This window comes from Oncorhynchus nerka, linkage group LG16, assembly GCF_034236695.1.
Source record: "Oncorhynchus nerka isolate Pitt River linkage group LG16, Oner_Uvic_2.0, whole genome shotgun sequence".
NCBI classification, from domain to species: Eukaryota; Metazoa; Chordata; class Actinopteri; order Salmoniformes; family Salmonidae; genus Oncorhynchus; species Oncorhynchus nerka.
This window is the reverse complement of record NC_088411.1, coordinates 27,849,825-27,861,932: the sequence shown is the minus strand read 5'-3', so window position 1 is coordinate 27,861,932 and position 12,108 is coordinate 27,849,825.

Below are 12,108 nucleotides of genomic sequence, written 5' to 3'. Positions count from 1 at the left end.
GAACAAATTCTTATTTTAAAATGACAGCCTACCCCGGCCAATTTTGCACCACCCTATGGGACACTGCGGGATTCAACCAGGGTCTGTAGTGACGCCTCTAGCATTGAGAAGCAGTGCCTTAAACCGCTGCGTCACTCGGGAGTTTAACTCAGCATGCTGTAGAATCCAGATATCAGTTTGTTTAGTCTAATTAATGGGACCACCCACATTAGTGCTTCCTGGGTCATGTTCAGGAGGCTACGTTGCAGAGAAATGTTTTGCAACGGAAACCAAAAATCTGTGTTCTTATTGGATATATTCAAGTACTATTTCAATTGAGGTAGTATTTTAGCACCACACTAAAATGTGTTCTCCCTTCTTAGCATGACCCAGGAAAGAGTATCTTTCCACGATGTTACAATAGATATCATCATCATGATCATCATTGTTCAGCTGCAGAACGGTCAACCACAAGCTTCAATAGATACAACTGAGACAAAAGTTGCCCTATTCATTTAGCTGAAAATATTTTTTTGGGGATCGTAACTCATAGCTGTCTGTGCAATTGCTGACACAGCCTCTGTTGAATTGTCCTTATGAACTGTCCTTACCCTCGGTGGGAACAGACCACCCTAGTCCAGAAAAAGCATGCCAGTGCCATTTAAAAAAATATATAATCGTAAACATTTTGGCAGAGGAAGGCGGGGAGCTCTACTCAGACAATCTCAGTCTTGTGCAGGGACTATTAAAGTAATTATCCATGAGGCAGTGTCTATGATTGGAGCCCTGTTTTCCCCTAAATGGCACACAGACTGATCTAACACAGTGTTTTCGATGTGAGTTAAGATACAGCCGATGGTAATGATGAGGGGCCGACAATAAATATATTTTTTTCTGAAGCAAAGAAATCCAAACTCATTATAATGAATGACAAATGAACACAGAGGCCTGGAGCAGTCTGGCTACTACTGATTATTACAACTATCCACAGAAAGCCAGGAGAAAGGACATTTGACTGACTAATGACTGCACTATGTACACACACTTAATTATAGGTCACCGTGCTCAGATGACTGAATTAGGGGCACCATGCTTTTGTTCATGTTTTACAGCCTTTTAGTTGAAAGGTTGTTGGGAACACCTTTTTTAAAGGATACTTAACAAAGGTGTTCAAGCATGTTTGTTTTTTTTACAGATATTGTACTGGAAGTGTCAGCCTTTGTGGAAGATTGGTTTTGAGAGTAAAAAATAAAGCAACATGGCCTTTGGGAGTCCTTTGAAAGGGTTTCTGCCCACAGGAATTGTTTGATACCACTCCTGCCTAAATACTCCTCTGGAAACATGAATCCGGAGGAAGTTGATGAGCTTGAATCGTCGGTTCCTCCCATTTTACCTCCCTCTGTTTTCTTTTTCCTTAAAAGAAAGGACAAGAACTGTTTGAGTCTACTGAAACAAAGGATAAATTGTTGTAGCTGGAGAAGAATGGAAGTCTGGACAAAGTTTTGTTTCCAATCTGTTTCATAAGGGAAGGAAGAGGCACACAAAGAATTGGGCTGTGTTTGGGTTGAGGTGCTCCAGAAGGACCAGCTTGGGCTTGCTGTAAGAGCTCACAACAGTGGCATCAATGTGTAGGACAGCTACAATAATACCCCAGGGGGAAACTGGGAAGGAAGAATAGGCTTTTCATCGCTAAACTGTTTTGGTTTGTTTTATATAATTTTTTTTAGATAATTACCCCACCAATGTTTTCCTTTCCTGCTGTGTTTGGTTCCAGGATAAATACAAACTATGAAGTGGCTTGTTCTCATCAAACTGTTTTGGCCCATTTCCTAAATTGTATGCCTGGCTATGTCATCCTGAATTACTCTACACAACCCAAAGTTGTCTTTTCCAGAAGTTTTATTTCTGGTTCTGGACGAAGCTGAAAATGTGTTTTTTTCCGGATGCTGAAAATACTGTACATAGTTTTTTGTCATTGTTTCTACGGATGAATTTCAATCACATATTAATGAACTTATATATACATGTCATTGAAGGAAACACTATTCCACTTAATTATTTTTCAATTCCAATCAAAATAGAAAATTGATACCAACTGGAGATTGCAGTGTTGAACATTTATTATAGCTCTCTTCTGTCACATGCACTTATGTTAGCTTTTACAGAAGCTTTAAACTGTCAGTGATCATGTTCACCGTTTTCTGACAACAGGAAGACCAATAGAAGCTTCAACTACAATAACATTCTAAGTAATGGTTACATATAACATTTTCTTGCTTTGACTGTGATAGGTAGTTGCTTATTTACCTTAGTTGTTTTGGATATTTGAGTCAGCTAAATAACCAAAATGTAAATGTAAAAAAGATCTATTGCAAAGCATGCTATGTATTATTCTAATGAGCTCCTATCTGTCAATTTTTTTTTATCTGAGCCTAGAGGTAAGTCTTTGTCCTCAGGCCTGGAGGGAAGCCAAAGTAATTCCGTTACCCAAGAGTGGTAAAGCGGCCTTTACTGGTTCTAACAGCAGACCTATAAGCTTGCTGCCAGCTCTTAGCAAACTATTGGAACAAATTGTGTTTGACCATATACAATACTATTTCTCTGTAAACAAATTAACAACAGACTTTCAGCATGCTTATAGAGAAGGGCACTCAACATGTACTGCACTGACGGTTGAAATAAATAATTCGATTGTGAGAGCTGTACTGTTAGATTTCAGTGCAGCCTTTGATATTATTGACCATAACCTCTTGTTCAAAAAACATATGTGTTATGGCTTTTCAACCTCTGCCATATCGTGGATTCAGAGCTATCTATCTAATAGAACTCGAAGGGTTTTCTTTAATGGAAGCTTCTCTAATGTCAAACATGTAAAGCGTGGTGTACCGCAGGGCAGCTCTCTAGGCCCCCTACTCTTTTCTATTTTTACCAATGACCTACCACTGGCATTAAACAAAGCATGTGTGTCCATGTATGCTGATGATTCAACCATATACACATCAGCAACCACAGCTAATGAAGTCACTGAAACCTGATTTGGAATGGGTGGCCAGTAATAAACTGGTCCTGAACATCTCTAAAACTAAGAACATTGTATTTGGTACAAATCATTCCTTCAGGTCCCCCTCGGGACGGTTGAGCTAATGCGATTAGCATAAGGTTGTAAGTAACAAGAACATTTCCCAGGACATAGACATGTCTGATATTGGCAGAAAGCTTAAATTATTGTTAATCTAACTACACTGTACAATTTACAGTAGCTATTACAGTGAAATAATACCATGCTATTGTTTGAGGAGAGTGCACAGTTATGAATTTGAAAAGTTATTAATAAACCAATTAGGCACATTTGGGCAGTCTTGATACAATATTTTGAACAGGTGGTTGGTTCATTGGATCAGTCTAAAACTTTGCACATACACTGCTGTCATCTAGTGACAAAAATTGCGCCTCGGCTTGAATAATATATTATGGCCTTTCTCTTGCATTTCAAAGATGATGGTACAATTTTTATTTTTTAAATGCATGTTTTTTTCTTTGTATTATCTTTTACCAGATCTGTGTTATATTCTCCTACATTCACGTTCATAAACTTCAAAGTGTTTCCTTTCTATTGGTATCAGGGGTATGCATATCCTTGCTTCAGGTCCTGAGCTACAGGCAGTTAGATTTGGGTATGTCATTTTAGGCAAAAATTGAAAAAAAGGGTCCGATGCTTAAGTGGTTTTAAGTTCTAGACCTCAGTTGAATCTGGTAATGAATGGTGTGGTCACCCCACAACAGGGTGGCGAGGGGTACAAGTACAAGTACAAGGGTGGAGAAGGGTACGAGTAATGGGAGATTGGAAAATCCCCATACGGCACACCAGAGTACTCATACCTACTGATGAGCCTGGTCTTTTTAATGGACAGGTGGAAGTACTGTATAATGTCCTGTTGTCCAGCAATAAAGACAGCTCCTGGTGCTCAACCTGAGTAAACATTCATCCAGAGACAATCTAGCCCTTCCCAGTAGCTTGGGCTCTGGAGGAGGCGAGTCGACAGCCCTCTGTGATTCCCGTGGGCACTCGGGTAACATCGTATTCGCTCGGGAAGTTCCAGGATGTCGGGAACTTCGAGGATTTCTCCTACGTTCCCGTAGCCGCCCATCGATCCTTAAGATCAAGTTGATGAGGGAGTTGAGGTCCATGGGAAGCTCCAGGATGCGAGCTCGTCTTTAACCTTCTCCGATAATCCGTGAAGGAGCGTGTCGAAAGAGATTCTGGGTTCCAGGCACTATCAGCAGCCAACGTTCCACACTATAGGCGTTTTGATGCAGATGGAGTAGCTTCTGAGCAGCCTCTCTCCCAGACAACGGAGAATGAAATACCTTCCTAACCTCCGCCAGGAACTCCCCCAGACTGAGGCAAACGGTGGATTGTTGCTCCCACACTGCTGTCGCCCTGGCGAGAGCCCTCCAGGACGTCAGCGTCATAAGATACGTTATCTTCGAGCGATCTGAGGGGAAAAAAAGAGGGCTGAAGCTCGAAGATGAAGGAACACTGGGAGAGAAACGGTTGGCAGGTTCTTGGATCTCCAGCGTAGCGCTCCAGAGGAGATAAGCGGGGTTCTCGGGAATCCGGGATAGGCTGGGGAGAAGTGCCACTGGTAGCGGGGTTACTGAAAGTCTGGGGGTTACTGTAGTGGCTTGCTGCCTAGTAGAATATCTGCGGAATTGCTCCAGCAATGCATTGAAAGTGCGGTCGTGGCGTTCTAGAGTCCATCCATAAGGTTTTAAAAGTAACTCCTCGTGTCTTCTAATGGTGACTCCTTGGAGTACGCAGCATTGCGGAGCTGGTCCAAGTCTGCTGGGTCAGTCATGGCCAGTTCGTACTATCAAGGCTCAGACTAAGGCCCAGATGCAGACACAGGAGACAGATAATATGAGTCTCAGGGTGTATTATAGTACAAGGGGCAGGCATAAGGTAAGTCAAGGCAGGCAAAGAGTCTTAATCCCAATCAGAGTCAGGCAGGTACAGGACGGCAGGCAGGATCAGGGTCAGGACATGCAGAAAGATCAGAACTTGAAGACTAGGAAAAACAAAAACTATAGCACAGGAAACACGGGAACACGCTGGTAGGACTTGACAGGACAAGGCGAACTGGCAACAGACAAACAGAAAACAGGTATAAATACACAGGGGATAATAGGGGGAGATGGGAGACACCTGGTGGAGGGTGGAGACAAGCACAAGACAGGTGAAACAGATCAGGGCGTGACAGAATATCCCTTTGAACATGGGAAATTATTAATTACACTTTGGATGTTGTATCAATACACCCAGTCACAACAAAGAAACAGGTGTCCTTCCTAACTCAGTTGCCGGAAAGGAAGGAAACCGCTCAGGGATTTTTCACCATGATGCCAATGGTGACTTTAAAACAGTTACAGAGTTTAATGGCTGTGATAGGAGAAAACTAAGGAAGGATCAATAACATTGTAGTTGCTCAACAATACAAACTTAAATAACAGTGAAAAAAGCAAGCCTGTACAGAATAAAAAATATTACAAAACATGCATCCTGTTTGCAATAAGGCACTAAAGTAAAACTTCCAAAAATGTGGCAAAGAAATTACCTTTATGTCCTGAATACAAAGCGTTAAATTAGAGGGAAATCAAACAAAACGCATCACTGAGTAACACTCTTCATATTTTCAAGCATGGTGGTGCCTGCATCATGATTTGGATATATTTGTCATCTGCAAGGACTAGGGAGTTTTTTTGAATAACATTTTTTTTTTAAACATGTTTTCACTTTGACATTATGGCCCAGGTGCTTCAACAAAGTAATGAGTAAAGGATCTGTATGCGTATGTAACTGTGATATTTCAGTTTCAAATGTTTTTATAAATTAACAAACATTTATCAAAAACTGTTTTTGCTTTTTCATTACGGAATATTGTGTGAAGATGGGTGAGAAAAAAACTATTTTACTCCATTTTTAAACAGGTTATTAGAAGTGTTTGCTAAAAAAAAATCTAAAATGAAATGAAATATCACATTTACATAAGTATTCAGACCCTTTACTCAGCACTTTGTTGAAGCATCTTTGGCAGCGATTACAAGCTTGGCACACCTGTATTTGGGGAGTTTCTCCCATTCTTCTCTGAAGATCCTCTCATGTTATGTCAGGTTGGATGGCGAGCGTCATTGCACAGCTATTGTCAGGTCACTCCAGAGATGTTCGATTGAGTTCAAGTCCAGGCTCTGTCTGGGCCACTCAAGGACAATCAGAGACTTGTCCCGAAGCCACTCCTCCGTTGTCTTGGCTGTGTGCTTAGGGTCGTTGTCCTGTTGGAAGGTGAACCTTTGCCCCAGTCTGAGGTCCTGAGCGCTCTGGAGCAGGTTTTTAATGTACTTTTTTCCATTAATCTTTCCCTCGATCCTGACTAGTCTCCCAGTCCCAGCCACTGAAAAACATCCCCACGGCATGGTGTTGCCACCACCAAGCTTCAACATACAGATGGTGCCACATTTCCTCCAGACATGCCACTTGGCATTCAGGCCAAAGAGTTCAATCTTGGTTTTATCACACCAGATAATCTAGCTGTCATGTGCCTTTTTACTGTCATGTGCCATTTATTGAGGAGTGGCTTCAGTCTGGCCACTCTACCATAAAGGCCTGATTGGTGGAGTGCTGCAGAGATGGTTGTCCTTCTGTGAGGTTCCCCCATCTCCACAGAGGACCTCTAGAGCTCTGTCAGAGTGACCATCGGGTTCTTCCCTGACCAAGGCCATTCTCCCCCTATTGCTCAGTTTGGCGGGCAGCCAGCTCTAGGAAGAGTCTTTGTGGTTCCAAACTTCTTCCATTTAAGGATGATGGAGGCCACTGTGTTCTTGGGGACCTTCAATGCTGCAGCCATTTTTTGGTACCCTTCCGCAGATCTGTGCCTCGACACAATCCTGTCTTGGAGCTCTACGGGCAATTCCTTCGACCTCATGGCTTGTTTTTTTATCTGACATTCACTGTCAACTGTGGGACCTTATATGGACAGGTGTGTGCCTTTCCAAATCATGTCCAATCAATTGAATTTACCACAGGTGGACTCCAATCAAGTTGTAGAAACATCTCAAGGATGATCAATGGGAACAGGATGCATCTGAGCTCAGTTTTGAGTCTCATAGCAAAGGGTCTGAATACTTATGTAAATAAGGTATTTCTGTTTTGAAAATGTTTCTAAAAACCTGTTTTGCTTTGTCCTTATGGGGTATTGTGTGTAGATTGCTGAGGATATATATATATATTTTTTAATCCATTTTAGAATAAGGCTGTAACGTAAAAAAATGTAGAAAAAGTCAAGGGGTCTGAATACTTTCTGAAGGCACTGTAGATTATGTCAGCGGTATGATCAGGGGCACACAGACCAGACGATTGAGATGGTGTCCCTGAAGTGATTCTGATCATAACTATTTTTTAACACAATGTCTCCTCCATCATTTCCTATGACCGAAAACAGCTTCTGGACATCAGAACAGCGATCACTATCCTCGATTTGGATTCACATTTCTGCTTCAGTAAGTAAGGCCCTAATCCTCGGGACTCAAAAGAATAAGTAGCGGCATCCTGACGAGACTACATTGGCGAGCAAATAGACCGCCATTGCCCTCTGTTCTATTGGCGAATGTGCAGTCACTGGAGAACAGACTGGATGAGCTCCGTTCAAGGCTATCCTAGCAAGGAGACCTAAAACGATGTTTCTCAGAGTCGTGGCTCAACGAGGAGATGGATATATACCTTGCTGGTTTTTCTATGCATCGTCAAGACCGGACAGCAGACTCAGGTAAGACGAAGGGAGGTGTGTGTCTTTGTTAACAACGGCTGATGCGCAATATATGATGTTAAGGAAGTCTCAAGTTTTTGCTCGCCTAAATTAAAATATCTCATGATAAGCTGCAGACCTTACTATTTACCAAGAATAACACCCCAACACACACATACACACAAACACGTGTTATTCCTCGTGTCACAATTTACATTTTTAATGGATTTTTCTTATCTTTAACTCTGTATTGTCAGAAAATGACCCTTAAGTAAGCATTTCACTGTTAGTCTACACCAGTGTTAACGAAGCATGTGATTTTTGGGGGGAGGTGGAGCGCAATGGCGCAGCGGTCTAAGGCACTGCATCTCAGTGAAAGAGGCGTCACTACAGTCCCTGGTTTGCATCCAGGCTCTATCACATCCGGCCGTGATTGGGAGTCCCATAGGGCGGCGCACAATTGGCTCAGCATCGTCCAGGTTTGGCTGGGGTAGGCCGTCATTGTAAATAAGAATTTGTTCTTAACTGACTTGCCTAGTTAAATAAAGGTTACATTTAAAAGAAGCAATGAAAATGACCTAGGTAAATAAAGTGGAGCCATGGGAGGTAGCTCCAGTCTGTGTCTGCCCCTGTCTGTTGAGGACGGAAGAGGAAGTGCGTCATAACTAAAAACTCAAATAATAGGGACAATAACAAAGTTGGGGAGGCGGGGGTGGGGGAGTGTGATGGTGTTGGCAGGCCTTTAGCCAGCGGCACAACTGGAGAAAATCAATAGGGGGGACTCATGGTCTTCTGGACTTAGCACTGAGAGGAAAGAGATTGGATTGAAAATGTCTGATGTGTCATCTCGCATTGGGTCAGATGGGGACAAAGGTGGTTCTTCTCAGACCTGTACTAAAAACTGTCCTATTCAAGAGATCCCTGATGCAAAATGCTGTACCTTACATAGCACAGACCTCAAACAGACTGTGGACTGTCCTGATAAACTTCAGTCCGCCTGAACATTCACGAAATATGTCCACTGATCTCTCTCTGACCTTTCTCCTCAGCTCCCTCCACTGAGAGGGGAATTCACAGTCACTTCAGCTGGGATCTAAAATAGACAATAGTGAATTAATTAGTTCCTGGGCATCATAATAATCACTAATCTAATACATTTGCCAGATATCCTGCTTCCATCCCAGTTGAAGGAAGCGGTTTGGTACAGGTTTTGTGGTTATTGGCACCGAAGGCCTCTCTCACACAGTCACAGAAAGAGATATAGAGAGAGAGAGGGAGAGAGAGAGAGAGAGAGAGGGAGAGAGAGAGAGAGAGAGGGAGAGAGAGAGAGAGAGAGAGAGAGAGAGAGAGAGAGAGAAAGGATGAGAGAAAGAGGGAGAGAAACTCAGAGGGAGAGAGAGAGGGGGTTGATCGAGAGGAGGAGGGAAAGATTGAGAGAGGCAGCGAGGGACCCAGAGAGAGAGAGAGTGCAGGGCTGGAATGTTCCTTTAATTAACATGTCTGAAACGGCCCAAAGTTCTGGAGCTGCTCTCTCCTCTGGCATGCTTCAGTGCTGGCAGGCCCGAGGAGGCAGAAGTGAGCGCTCTAAGGACCCCACACTGGTGTAGACCTTACCATGAAATGCTTACTTACGAGCCCTTAACCAACAATGCAGCGTTTTTAAAAAGTAAGTAATTTGCTAAATAAATTAAAGGAAAAATAGCAACACAATAAAATAACAACAACGAGGCTGTACATTCCGGGTGGAATTTTGGTATTTTATTAGGATCCCCATTAGCGGTTACAAAAGCTGAAGCTAATCTTCCTGGGGTCCAACACAAAACATGAAACATGACATAATACAGAACATTAATAGACAAGAACAGCTCAAAGACAGAACAACATAGAGTACATTTACAGAACACTGTCTATTATTGCTGTTATTGTCTATTATATATCCTGTTGCCTAGTCACTTTACCCCTACCTACAGTTGAAGTTGGAAGTTTACATACACTTATGTTGGAATCATTCAAACTTGTCTTTCAACCCCTCCACAAATTTCTTGTTAACAAACTATAGTTTTGGCAAGTCGGTTAGGACATCTACTTTGTGCATGACACAATATATGTTTCCAACAATTGTTTACAGAGAGATTATTTCACTTATAATTCACTGTATCACAACACCAGTGGGTCAGAAGTTTACATACACTAAGTTGACTGTGCCTTTAAACAGCTTGGAAAATTCTAGAAAATGATGACATGGCTCTAGAAGCTTCTGATAGGCTAATTGACGTCATTTGATTCAATTGGAGGTGTACCTGCGGATGTAGTTCAAGGCCTACCTTTAAACTCAGTGCCTCTTTGCTTGACATCATGGGAAAATCAAAAGAAATCTGCCAAGACCTCAGAAAAAAAATTGTAGACCTCCACAAGTCTGGTTCATCCTTGGCAGCAATTTCCAAATGCCTGAAGGTACCACGTTCATCTATACAAACAATAGTACGCAAGTATAAACACCGTGGGACCACGCAGCCGTCATAGCGCTCAGGAAGGAGAAGCGTTCTGTCTCCTAGAGATGAACGTACTTTGGTCCAAAAAGTGCAAATCAGTCCCAGAACAACAGCAAAGAACCTTGTGAAGATGCTGGAAGAAACAGGTACAAAAGTATCTATATCCACAGTAAAACAAGTTCTATATCAACATAACCTGAAAGGCCTCTCAGCAAGGAAGAAGCCACTGCTCCAAAACCGCAATGAAAAAGCCAGACTACGGTTTGCAACTGCACATGGGGACAAAGATCATACTTTTTGGAGCAATGTCCTCTGGTCTGATGAAACAAAAGAAGAACTGTTTGGCCATAATGACCATTGTTATGTTTGGAGGAAAAAGGGGGAGGCTTGCAAGCCGAAAAACAATCTCAGCCGTGAAGCACAGGGGTGGCAGCATCATGTTGTGGTGGAGCTTTGCTGCAGGAGGGACTGGTGCACTTCACAAAATACATGGCATCATGAGGAAGTAAAATGATGTGGATATATTGAAGCAACATTTCAAGACATCAGTCAGGAAGTTAATGCTTGGTCGCAAATGGGTCTTTCAACTGGACAATGACCCTAAGCATTCCAAAGTTGTGACAAAATGGCTTAAGGACAACAAAGTCAAGGTATTGAAGTGGCCATCACAAAGCCCTGACCTCAATCCTATAGAAAATGTGTGGGCAGAACTGAAAAAGTGTGTGCAAGCAAGGAGGCCTACGAACCTGACTTAGTTACACCAGCTCTGTCAGGAGGAATGGGACAAAATTCACCCAACTGATTGTGGGAAGGTTGTGGAAGCCTACCCGAAACGTTTGACCCAAGTTATACAATTTAAAGGCAATGTTACCAAACACTAATTGAGTGTATGTAAACTTCTGACCCACTGGGAATGTGATGAAAGAAATAAAAGCTGAAATAAATCATTCACTCTACTATTATTCTGACATTTCACATTCTTAAAATAAAGTGGTGATCCTAACTGACCTAAGACAGGGCATTTTTACCAGGGTTAAATGTCAGGAATTGTGAAAAACTGAGTTTAAATGTATTTGGTTTAGGTTTATGTAAACTTCCGACTTCAACTGTATATGTACAGTACATAGCGACCTCAATTCAGTGGTGGAAAAAGAGCCCAATTGTCATGCTTGAGTAAAAGTAAAGATAATGTAAAATGACTCAAGTAAAAGTGAAAGTCACCCAGTAAAATACTACTTAAGTAAAAGTCTAAAAGTATTTGGTTTTAAATATACCTAAGTATCAAAGTAATTGTAATTAGTAAATATACTTAAGCATCAAAAGTAAAAGTATAAATTATATTAAGAAAACCAGACGGCACAATTTTCATGTTTTCCACCATAAATTGCAAATAAATTCATTAAAAATCCTACAATGTGATTTTCTGGATTTCTTTTCTTCTCATTTAGTCTGTCATAGTTGAAGTGTACCTATGATGAAAATTACAGGCCTCTCTCATCTTTTTAAGTGGGAGAACTTGCACAATTGGTGGCTGACTAAATACTTTTTTGCCCCACTGTATATAGATGGATAGATGGATGGATGGATAGATAGGTGGATGGATGGTGCACTGGTTGTCTACATGATAAAGAGTGAAGCAATAGTGTGTTATAACAGAGTACTTCTTTTATTTATGGTCCCAGAACCAAATGGAGTAACTGGCCAGACCAGCACGCAGACAAGACTTGTTCTGGGTGCCCAGATTCATTCTGTACCAACCACACACAGTGCAGAATGAGACATGATGTGGAAACATTTCTACATGTTGTCAAATGCTTTTGTCTCAAAAGAAACTTAAG